The sequence below is a fragment of the Setaria viridis genome, chromosome 8 (genome assembly GCF_005286985.2).
Source record: "Setaria viridis chromosome 8, Setaria_viridis_v4.0, whole genome shotgun sequence".
NCBI classification, from domain to species: Eukaryota; Viridiplantae; Streptophyta; class Magnoliopsida; order Poales; family Poaceae; genus Setaria; species Setaria viridis.
The window spans coordinates 10939534-10951902 of NC_048270.2; the positions used below are offsets into that span (position 1 = coordinate 10939534).

General features: G+C 42.2%; 1 pseudogene; it reads right to left on the reverse strand.

Moving 5' to 3' along the window:
- Nucleotides 1-3230, reverse strand: LOC117833838 (disease resistance protein RPM1-like; annotated as a pseudogene).
- Between the last annotated feature and the right edge of the window lie 9139 nt (nucleotides 3231-12369).

Here is a 12369-nt window from a genome sequence, read left to right on the forward strand (position 1 = left end):
GAGATGAATATGTATACAATCTTGTTTCAAATGCAGCTAAATTACACAAATCTTGGTTCATGATGGGAAAATCAAACCATAAAGTAACGAAGGAACCTTGCGTACAGATACAGACAAGTACTTTCCTGATGGCTAATATGCAAGGGAATAACAAGCGTGAAATCATTGGGAAATGGATAGCTACTTGCAGAATTGACAAGGACAGACTTATTTGATGGACTTGATGTGTGATGTTGTTCTGAGCAAACGCAGGAATATTATTGCAGAACAAATTAGATGCGAAGCTCCAGAACATATGACATCTTCTGGTGTATTCCCTTTCTGTCCCACTCAGCTTTGAAGTCCTCGTGAAGGTGCAACAGACGCAGCTTCTTTAAAATGCGGAGCGATTCGACATCTTCAGGAACCGTATCCAGCTTTGGAAGCCCTACAATATACAAACCTTCGATATTTTTAAGGGCGCCCTTTCCAATCATCAGCAGGTTGACGTTGTAGAGGTTCTTCAGCACAAGTGTCTTCAGTTGTGGGAAGCATCCGTCAGATATAACCAAGGTGTCTGCACTACTAACCCTGTTTAGGCTTAGATAGGTGAGGTTTGGCACGTGTTGTGCAAGCAGTGGAAGTGGGTCTTCCTGAAGACCAGACCAACTTAGAGCTAGAAACTTGAGATTTTCCCCATGGCTGTGAAATATTGGGCACTGCAGCGTCCTGGCTGCCAAATGGCCTCGGACGATCAACCTGTGGAGTTGTTTGTACTGTGGATTGAGGGCTTCCAAATGAAGTGTCTGGTTTTCATCAATTACATTGAGAAGCAAGCTGGAAAGAAATGGTAGGTTGGACAGAGTAGCGAAAAGCTCTGCAGAATGCATGGCACTAACTTTGCCAATCCAAACGCTTTGTAGTTTCCTAAGTTTGTCCAGTTGGTCTGCCAAGTCATTTGTTGCTTCCACAGTCTCAAGAGTCTGAAGTTCTACCAATTTAGACAGATCCTTGGGTGGCTGCACCCCAGCGAAGTACTGGAAATCTTTCTGCTTCTCATCAATAAATCTGTCAGCTAACAGATGCTGAAGCTTCTTGACCTTAAGTATGCATCGCGGTAGCTTCTCTATTTTTGTTTGCTTGATGTCCAGTGTCTGTAGATTGGATAGCTTCTCAATACACTCCGGAATTGACTTAATTCTGGTGCGCCGCAAGCCAATATAGCGTAGATTAAACAGATTGCCTATGGATACTGGCACTTCAGTTATTTCTGAATCTTGCAGCTCGAGAACAGTAAGGTACCTTGATTCAGAAAAGATTGAGGCTAACATGCGAGTGGATATTACACCATCAAGTGAAAATAGAGTGCGAAGGTGTGGAATCCTCGTTGTTGGTGCATCACTGTCATTCCATCCACATAATGATAGACGGCGCACTTCCTGGTCCATCTGTATCATTGCAGCTTGATCATTTGCAGAGCTAATAAACTTCTCATCATTAGCTATTGAAAGAGCCAGGTCACGCACAATGTCATGCATCTTACATGTGTTCACCCTGCCAAGCTCATCGTACTCCTCAACTTGCAGCAAGTTCCTGGCAATGAGCTCCATGAGATTTAGTTCAGCCACATCCTCTGGTGAATTTTTTTCATTAGTCACCGCAAATCCTTCAGCAACCCACTGCCTGACAAGGCTCTCCCTGGACATGATGTAATCTTCAGGAAAAAGGCTGCAGTATGGGAAACAGTTTCTGAGGTTCCCTAGTAAGTCATTGTAGCTAAGGGGGTGTTTGGATCCCCGGGCTAAAATTTAGCCCCTGTCACATCGAATGTTTGGACACTAATTAGGAGTATTAAATATAGGCTAATTACAAAACCAATTTCACAACCCCTAGGCTAAATCACGAGACGAATCTATTAAGCCTAATTAGTCCATGATTTGACAATATGGTGCTACAGTAAACATTCGCTAATGATGGATTAATTAGGCTTAATAGATTCGTCTTGCGATTTAGCCTAGGGACATTGTCTGGACATTGTGTGGTTTAGCTAACTCACTCCGGAACTGATTGTACACTTGATTCCAGGCATGCTTTTTTGGTTTCTTCGAGGACATGAGGCTGCCCATCGATATAATTGCTAAGGGCAGGCCTTTGCACCTATCGACTATGGAAGCCGCCACATCTTCGAGCTCTGGGGGGTACTTTTGATCTTTTATGTTATTAAAGGCCCTTCTGCAAAAGTGTCTGAATGCATCGGGGCTTTCTAAAGGTTGCAACTGAAGATGGCGTTCTGAAGATGCAAGAGATGCAACGTCATCTCTCCGCGTTGTGATGATGATACGGCTTGCTTTGATAATCTGGAAAATGTCTCCCATTTGATGGTACACTTCCTTTTTCCAAACATCATCCAACACAACTAAACATTTGCTGTTGCTGTGGAGATTCTTTATTTTTCTCTCTCAACTGATGGGCATCCATGTTTTCCAAGCTATCTGATGCCTCATCTGTGTACCCAATATTTCTGAGTAGTTCCCTCAGCAAGCCTTCTATTGTGTAGGTTTGTGACACTGTGATCCATGCATGAACAGGAAATTTGGTCTTCTCACGCTCATAAACATTCATGGCCAGAGTGGTTTTTCCCAATATACCCATACCTGACACTGTTATCACAATGCTATTTGGCTCGTTGCAGTGTAGCCAACCATTCAACTTTGCCTGATTCAATGTAATCCCCACAAGATCTTCGTCTTGAATAAGCTCGGGCAAGCAGACTTGGTATCCTCGTTGAACAATTACAGAACTTGATGGAACAACCTGGACAGCCGGGAAATAGTCCTTTTGTAGTTTCTTTACTTGCTCAATCTCACCCATTATCTGAACTACCTCATCTGCAATATCACTGAAAACTTTAGCATTGTTTGCTCCTTTTAAGAACCACATCAGTGATCCTTCTTCCTGCAGCTTAAAAGCATGGTATGAGTATTTGTCCATCACATCCTCCACGTGGAAAGCCAGATTTCTCAGCTCTGCGATCCAACCATTCACCACATTGATGCTGAGATTCGTGGTATCCAAATCTTGTAGGTAGTTCATCATATTCAATTCTCTCCCAATTTGCCTGATATTTTCTGGTACCTTCCTCAGATTAGTCACTTTTTTAGATGCTTCAGCAATGACTATTTTGATGACTTCATCTCCTAAAACTTTACCAATCTTCGATAGGGCAGTTAACAATGTTTCTGCCATTAGCTTAGTTCTGCACAATCAAAAGCATGGAGCTTGTTGCAGAAAAGTAGTTAAATATAGAAGAATTCAGCAGGAAATACCTTTAAGAAAGACCAAGATCACAAAAAGCGTGCACACAGAGAGAGATAGGTTCAAGATAATGAAACTATAGTGCATTCTTTTTTAGTTGATGTTTTCAAACATGTGTGCACATCCTAAAAAAAAATTTACCGCAACCTTTTGCTAGATCAGACAGATCCTAGACTCATTGACTAGTAACGTTCGGTTTTCGCACAATATGAATTATATTTTCTCCTTCGAATTAATACATGATAGCTAAACAAATTTTTTAATGCAGATGCTATTCCATCCTAAGCCTAATCAGCATATGCATATAAGGAATATAGCGACATAAAAAGGCAACCCCGACCCAATCTTTTGACATTACATGCCAACAAAATTACAAATTTTCGAATTCAAAGTAAAGCTATATGTAAAAAACAACAAAGTATCAAAGGAAAATATGCATATATCTGTTTTATGATTTTTAATACAGAATCTCTATAGCAATTACGAAGTTCAGAGCCAAAATTTAGTGCCCTTTTACATTTTGGAATCAAGTAATCATCAGAGTATTCAAGTGAAACTTTTTCACTAATTAGGTACCATATTAACAATCATTGTACTTTGTGATAATTTGCTCCCTCGTAACAGTTTTTTTAATAAATGTTCCTCCCATACCTTGAGGCAATAGTAATATCAACCATCCCATGAGACTGTCCAAACTCCAAACTAGAATACCTTAACATGTCCTAAAATCACACATGTACACTAGCAAAAATGCTTCTTTTCCTATCTCAAGAGAAACACGATTAGTTGATCATTTCCTACCAGACCATACAAGTATGTACAACTCCCCGTCCAATCTTTTTTTTTCTCAAACAACCCAGGAGAGCTGCGTGTCATTTCATTAAGAGAGAATAGAAAGTACAAAGAGAAGGGAAGAATCCCGAATCTAAGTACAGAACACACCCCACCACACACATAACACAACACACACCACCCACTAAAGGTCTACCCCCTGAGCGCCAGGTAAAACATGAAAACCGACCCAGAACACCAGGCCTAAGCAGCTAGTGCAAGCGACCTAGCAAGCAGATCCCTGAGTTTAATGGCACCTGCCAGGCACCAAAGTGTGCACTCATTGGGCCTGTTCGCTTCAGCTTATAAGCCGGCTGAAAAGCTGAAACGGCTGATTTGTTGTGAGAGGAAAACACTATTTGGTAGCTGATAAGCCGGCTGAATAAGCTGAAGCGAACAGGCCGATCATTGATTGCTTGAAGGAGCACCTGTGTGTCAGGGAGAGCGCCTTCAAACACACAGGCATTTCGATGCTTCCAAATTTCCCATGCCACCAATATGATAAAAGAATTCAAACCCTTGCGCAATTCTTTTGGCGCTGCTCTGATTACTCTTCTCCACCAAGCCACGAAACTAGTTGAATCAGCTGGCACATCAACGACCATATGTAGATGTAAGAAGACCGAAGACCAATCTAGCAATTTGTACATTAACGAATGAAACCTTGTGCAGCATGGAAATTTGAAATATTTATTAACCAGCAATTCATCATACCAAAACTGAAATTCAGAGCGCAAGCAAAGTTTATACCCAAAAAGAAAAGAAAAGAAAATCAACTGGGTGCTCAATCCTCACCCTGCCTGAAGCTTCCCTCAGATGTCCGCGTGGCCATCGCGCTTGCTGGTCCCCTGCTGCCCGCCGTGCCGGAGCCCGCGTGGTTGCCTACCACGATAGCAATGCGTCCTGGCAGCTGCCTGGTGAGCTCAGCAACAACGCGCGGTGTGGCCACTGAAGAAGCTCAAGAGATGGGCGTGAGAGGAAATGAGGGATTTTGGGTGGGACTGGGCTTGGATCTGGGCTCGGGGGGCATGGTGGATGATGTGCGGGGACAACAGGGGAACACCGTGTGGACGCCGTGTTGTTAACTTGACTGACTTAAAGAGAGGAGGAGGAGCCCCCTGAGGATGGCTCCTGGTAACCGCACCTACACACCTATAAAGAGAGGAGGAGGAGCCCCCTCTCACACACACCACACTTGAAGCCTCTCTCCCTCCCTCTCTTATCACTCTTGTAATCCTTAGGCTAGTGGAGCTAGGCTAGAGCTTAATTCTTGTAGTGCTAAGCTAGTCTTCACGTCAGTTGGGGACGTAACCTCCAGCTCTCGATATGTCTTTGAACTCAACTTGTCAGTATCCTATCTATAAAGAGTATGGTTGTTATGCTATTTCGGTAGTATGCTATGCCATGTCTTGTGTTTTATCATGTTGTACTCATATGCTTAGGCTGAATCTATGTTATCGCATCGGTTCATTGTGCCTTCGGGCTTGCTCTCGTTCTATGCCTGTCGATCATCATGGTCGAGGTTCTGAAGGGGCTAGAGTAGTGATCATGTATACGAGCGTGGTGCTCGGACGCATTGGGATCCATCGAATATGACTGTGCCCCATGGTCTGAGGGTTAGGCGACAGATGGTGACATCCCTGTCTGTCTCTTGTAGTTCTCCACATTCAGGTATGGTGTAGGAGTTCTGAAAGATACCTTGCCTTGGTAGACCAGGGACGGGTATTCTCTCCGTAATGTTGTATGCCTAGAGTTAGCTCTAATCATGTGCTTGTATGACCCTTGCTAGTATAGATAGATACCACTAGGACCTCTTGTAAGCCTTGCTCCCGCTAACCTCAGGCTTATTCTTTTATTCTTTATTCTTGAGATTGGCTTGTGTGTGTCACATTTTCCTCATATATTTATTATGGCTTACCCCTGTATGGACTTTGATCTATTACTTAAGCTTATGATCCAGGATATGTATTCGATAAATCCTTCTACAACAATGCCATCCTTTGGGGAAATACAAATAATGATACCCTGAATACTCTTCGGGTAAAATGCTACAATGTTATATCTATGTGTTTGTGGATTGATTCGTAACATTAAGAAATACTAACAGTTCCTACGCCTTTTGGCATCTAGCCCAAACTTGTCTATACCCGATGATGTTTCATTGAACATCTTTTGCTCATGTTTAGACAAGATATCTACCCTAAACCTCAACATCATCGCCGGAGGTTCATTTGCACACAAAGATTCGATGGAAGGAAGAGAGTCCTAGATTGCCTCTTAGAAAACTCTTCCTTCGCTACCGACCATAACAAACCCCACCGAGAGGAATCCGAGTCGAGTGATGAGAGTCTCTCAACAACCAAATCCGAGCCTTCACCTTCCACATCCCAAGATTCATTTGTTGAGCCCTCTCCCAAACCACAAACACCGAAGGAAGAAGAAATTCAACCTTTAGAGTTCTCTTATGATCCTGCTGAAAATATTAGAAAGACCTTGAATCATCTTAGGAATAAGAAGCCTACGGCATCGTTATGCCCTTACGAGGGTCTCGTTAAAGTTTTCCACCATGCAACCCTAGTGGATTGGTCGAAGGAGGTAAAGTGTACATCGGAAGCAATTCAGATTAGCTCAACTTCCACGACCATCCCTTGTTCTATGAGGTAAAATGTCATAGAAGCCCTTCATGACCCTACTGTCGAGGCTTGTATCATATCCGAGTATCTCATGGACACTCTTGTGGGTAACAAGCTTCTAACCCTAATTGACAAATACTTCAGAAGTCCTTCAGGACTCTTCTTTGAATGTCGGGGGATCACAAGGGATGTGCTGATCATTGTAGACAAAATCAAGGTACAGTTAGACTTCCACATCTTTCACATCATCGCTTCTCCTAGGCTACCCATTAGAAAAACTTCTTGATGCATCTCAAGGGAGCCTAGAAGAGAAACTTAGGGAAATTACTTTAGCCACCGCTACCTCTTGCTCAGAAAATCCAATGGCAAAGTCTCTTCCCAAGCAAAACTCGCTCGAGAAAGTGATGCGTGCATCTCCATTCGTATCGATCAAGCCCGTTCTCTTTGAGGTTGCAGAATCTGCCGCTCCCGAAGAGTACGACTCGGAAGAAACTCTTCACCTTTGTGGAGATGAACGTCATGATCACCCTCGATCGAGTTTGAGCCTCTTCCCCTTGGCCCATATCATATTGTTTTCGACCATGGTCGAGAATCAACATTGATCTCTCGTGATGAATCTCTTGAAATGGAGAACACATGGGCCATGGAATTTTGTGAGGTGCCGACTCTTGAGTCTAAAGGTAAGGATTCCATAGATGAGCAAGGGAGCTTCATTCTTGAAATACCGCAAGAACCAAGCTCATTTAATGCCTCTCCAGAGTCAGTCATGCTTTGTGCGATGTGCACACATGACAACTACAACCACATTAAGGTCCTCTTTTGCAAAAAGTTTAGAAGGTTGGTTGTAGATGCATATGTTTATCATAAACATTGAATATTTTGTGGATGCACTGTGACGCTAACCTTGCAGCTAAAGCTTCAATGACACATCAACGATTGGGGGTGAAAGGGGAATGACATCACCAATGGCAGTTGCCAGAGGAAGTTCCCATGGTCGAGCTTGTGACAAAAAACAAAGCACTGCCGGGAGATAGCCTGGATTATCATAGATTTTTCCCTTTCGAATAAAAGCAAGAGCATGTCTTAGAATAAATTTTCCTTCAGGTATTTTTGGTCGCTAACCATTCAGGTGAAGATTAAAAAGAATGATGGATAGGTGACGCCTAAGAACATGGGAGCTACACCAACTACAACACCTTGATAAGCCTTGGTGAGGGGACGATTATGAAAGCAAGCTTGAACTCCACACACTTGTGTTGTGTTGCTTAGAAATCCAAACTCCAAGTGTGGGGGACGTATGTGAGTTATCTTGAGTAAAGTTTCTATTGTACCAAATCTTATCTTAGTTTGGAGATGGTGTTGGTTCTTACATCTTGCCCCACTAAAAAAGAGACAAAATAAAATAAAAATAAAAGGAAGAGTTACCACGGTGGCGATTTAGAAATCTTCATCACCCAAAACGCCATGGTAAGTACCTTCAGGTATGTCCTACTTTTGACTTTAAACAAAGCCTTTCCGGGAGGTTGCTTGAGGTTCACCATCATATACTCATGTTTATCCCCCTTTGAATATAGCTTGATCATGCTTTCATGCTTCCTTTATCTATTCTCGTATGCTCTGGGTTGTATATATGTCTCGAGAAATACATTCATAGGCCTTTTAAATTAAGCATGATGCTTAGGTTAAAAAGTCTTCATCAGTCAAACTAGACATGGTGTCGAGTTTGGTTGATGAACCTTAGAGTTAATACTTTCATAAATCTTGGTTGTATATGTGGACTAACCCTTGCAGGAATCTTCAAATTCGAACGGGTAAGTCGTTAAGCTTGATTCAAATGGGAAGGTAAACTAAGGCATTGGATTCAAGTTACGCAACATACAAAGGAGGTACATATCACCCTTCAAGGGTCCACCATAAGTATACCCTCTTTCGGTCATGCGATTTTAGTTCAGCCTTGTTTGAGTTAAGTCTCATGGTGACAATAAAAAAAATAAAAAAATGATAAAAAAATTCTAAAAATTATTTGAGTTCGAATAAAGTAAGGACCTTTGATTCTCGAACCAGTTGTCCCCATTTTGTTTCCACCCTTTTTGTTTGAATAAAGCACTAGGTAAAAGCACAAGTGTGGGAGATCTCTCAAGCTCATCATCGATATACACACTCGAGATCTCCCAAAAAGGTGTCGCACAACATCAACTGTGCCAACATGACAAGGGACAAGGCGAGGGCACCAGAATGAGTCGGCCAGCCCCGTGGCTTGGCCGAACCACCACTGGTCCGCCTCAATCCCCATCTTCTTCGAGAGCGATGGTATGTGCACTCTACCTCTTCACTCCCTGGTTCATGTGTTTAAATGAGTCTCATTTCTGATCATTAAAATTAAACTTAGAATTAAAATGAACCTTGGCTGGAAACATACTCCTTATGGTTGGCATACATGTTCTATATTCCTTGCTTGCACCTGTTTGCTTGTGAACCTAGGTTGTTGATGTTTGAGATATGGCATGATTAAATGAACCTTGCGCCATTCTGCCTAAAGTACTTCGGAAATTTATCTTGAAAAACAATGACCTAGCTAGCTTCTCAATGATATGCCTCCATCCTAACAAATCCATATGTTGATCTTATTGAAAAACCTATACAAATATGCTGCTTGCTATCATGTTGAGCTTTGCCAAATTGTTGTGATCCTTATGGAATATTCTTCATTCTTTCATGATCAAGATCATGTACACTTCACCATCACATACTAGACTTCTACACCGGAAGCTAGTAACATCCCATCCATCCATCCACCAAATAAAGCTCCATATGAGGTGTGACCTTTCTCTCCAAATGTATCCTTGCAATAGAGACATGGACTATGCAAAAAGAAAAAAAAGCCATGCTCAAAGCATGATGAAAAAAAGAAAAAGAAAAAAAAGGAGAAAAAGAGAGAAAGAGAAAAAGATAGTACATGTCCAAAAGAATGAGAAAAAAGAGAGAGATGGAATCATACAAAATGAGTCCATACACCTTTCCACCATATTCCATCCACACACTTGCACATCTTGATCAGATTGTATGACTTGTATTCTACTTGGATCCAATCTTTGGATTTGCAACATATGTGATGCAGGTATGCCTCATCTTTATCCCTATCTTGAGCTCCACATAAGCCTTATTAGAAGTAGGGTGAAGAAAGGCAAGTTAATGCCTTGCTGAGGAACATACACATTGAGCGATCTGAGACAATCATTTAAGGAGCTAGGTAAGATTTTCTTTTGAAAAACATTGTCAAAAACCCAAGTTACTGAGATAGAAAAAGTGGAAGGGATTTGAATCAAGACCATTCCGGCCATCAACCACCCAAGGTAACATGATAAACACTTCAATATTTCACAAGTACAGGTATGGCTTTGAATATCTTACATGTTTGATCCTTACCATAAGAAGTCATGTTCCACATTAGACTTTGTCCTTCACTCGAGGACGAGCAAAGGCTAAGTGTGGGGGTGTTGTCAACGACTCTTAAGTACCAAATTTAGACCATCAATTCCTGCATAAAAGACTATCAAAGAGAACCATGAGGGCACAAAGGATGTGTCAAATGAAAGATATGATCTTCTCATTGATAAGCTTAATAGCTTTAAGCAACTTGAACATGAGAATGCCAAAGCGATGTACTCACGTTTGAATGTTCTTGTGAATGAGATCAATTATTTAGGTGTGAAGAACATTGGTGATGCAGATCTTAATCGCAATATCCTTCATAGTCTTTGGAGGCCGGATTATGTTTTGGTGAAGGCTATCATTGTTGGGTATTTTACAATGCGAATAAATCCGCAAGCGCACACATACGTTGTAGCTTTCACCTCAGAGTATTCCAAGGGTATCGAATCCAAGGGAATGTGTGTGCACTAACTTCTATTCTAGTCAGTCCAAGGACACACCAAGATAGGTGGAGAGGGTAGAGAATATTCCTAAGGATAGCACTATAGATAAGTTAAAGGTCAATCTCTCGGGTTAGAATACTTGCTTCGAGCACTAGCTTACCCTGAATGAGTTAGGAATCTCCAGCCAACGGCTCTACTCTATATCCGAACGTGGAGGATTACGAAGGACCAATAGGGTTGTCACCACCTATGGCCTACCTCTACGACCCATGGGATATAAGGCAAATGAAGGATAACCCTTAGCCTAGACACCATGTCTACACCACCGATTACTATTGCAGTCTAACTACGTTTGTGCATCCGTAGCAGACTACAACACTCTATATAAATATAGAGCGACGAACTCGCGAGTAAGAAAACTGATCTCACTTATATATAAGTAGTAGTAGTGTATACCGTATCAAGGTCTCAAGGCATACATGAGAGCATATAAGCCTATACTATGATATCAAGGGTATATGACTAGCATACGAGCATATAAGCCAAGCATATAAACATAGCAAGGATAATATACTACTCATGCATATAATAACCAAGTATAACACTATAAGAAGGAATCATGTATATGAACTTACTTTACTCAAAGGAAGCCAACATCCGTAGAGGTACAAGCTAGGAGAAGAGTGCCGACACCCCGGCACTCCTCCCAAACTACCCCTCACTCTCTCCCTATTCTAAGCACAAGCTAGGCAAGGCTTTGCCTTTGGAGTGGAACTCTACTTCTCTCTTGGATGGTGTTTCTCCAAGTGGTGGTGTATCCTCAAGTGAGGGCCCCCTCTACTATTTATATAGTGGAGGTGCCTTGGGAGAGTGGAGATGCTCCAACCATCTCCAAGGATTATTCTTCCTCCAACCTCTCTCCTTGTGCTACCTAGCAGGATCTAAGGCTTTGAGGCGGTAACTCCCGGCGAAACGGTCATAATTGCATTAAGGAAGTCACCAAGAGTCACCACGTTAAAGATGGGGGCGAGGGGTGCCACCACTGGTTCAGCCAAACCCCGAGCACCGCCTCTCGCACCGCCTTTTGTCTGGGACATTTCTTGGTGGGCCCTCGAGTCGGTGCAAGGTGCATACGTCAAAACAAGGCGGTTTACCCCCTAATGTGGGCCCATGGATCCGTGTGCTCTTCCCTAATTGACTAGAGTTGTGTTTCTTTGCCTCTTGGGTGTGTTTCCTCCTCCTTACTAAGGATAAGTTACCTGCATACAAATATTCACCAACACTTGTGGAAATGGTTAGTAATAAACCCCTATCACTAGGTTGATGTTCATCTTTCCGGTATAGCTTATGAGCATTTTCACAAGTAAAAACACGATTGAAAACATTTTCACTAAGCATGGATAAATAATTCTCTTGGCAATCACATCATGTTGTTTTTCTTGTTGCCCATTATTTTTCACACCTTGACAAGTGACTCTCCAAACATTTAGGCCCTTTGCTTGAAGAGATGCTTCAATGAGAACTCTCTAACATTGGTAACCCGTGCCATCGAAACGTGTAGCTAAACCTATGTTATCCATCCTTCCCCTATCGAGCTAACTCACTAGGAGGTGAAGCCTAACCATTTTCAATGAGCTGGTTTCACAATTTGCCAATGGAATTGGAGATTCTTTGTGAAAGATGTGAGCCCTGGCTGTGATACCACTTGTAAGGAATTGGTGCTTGTAGCCTAAGAA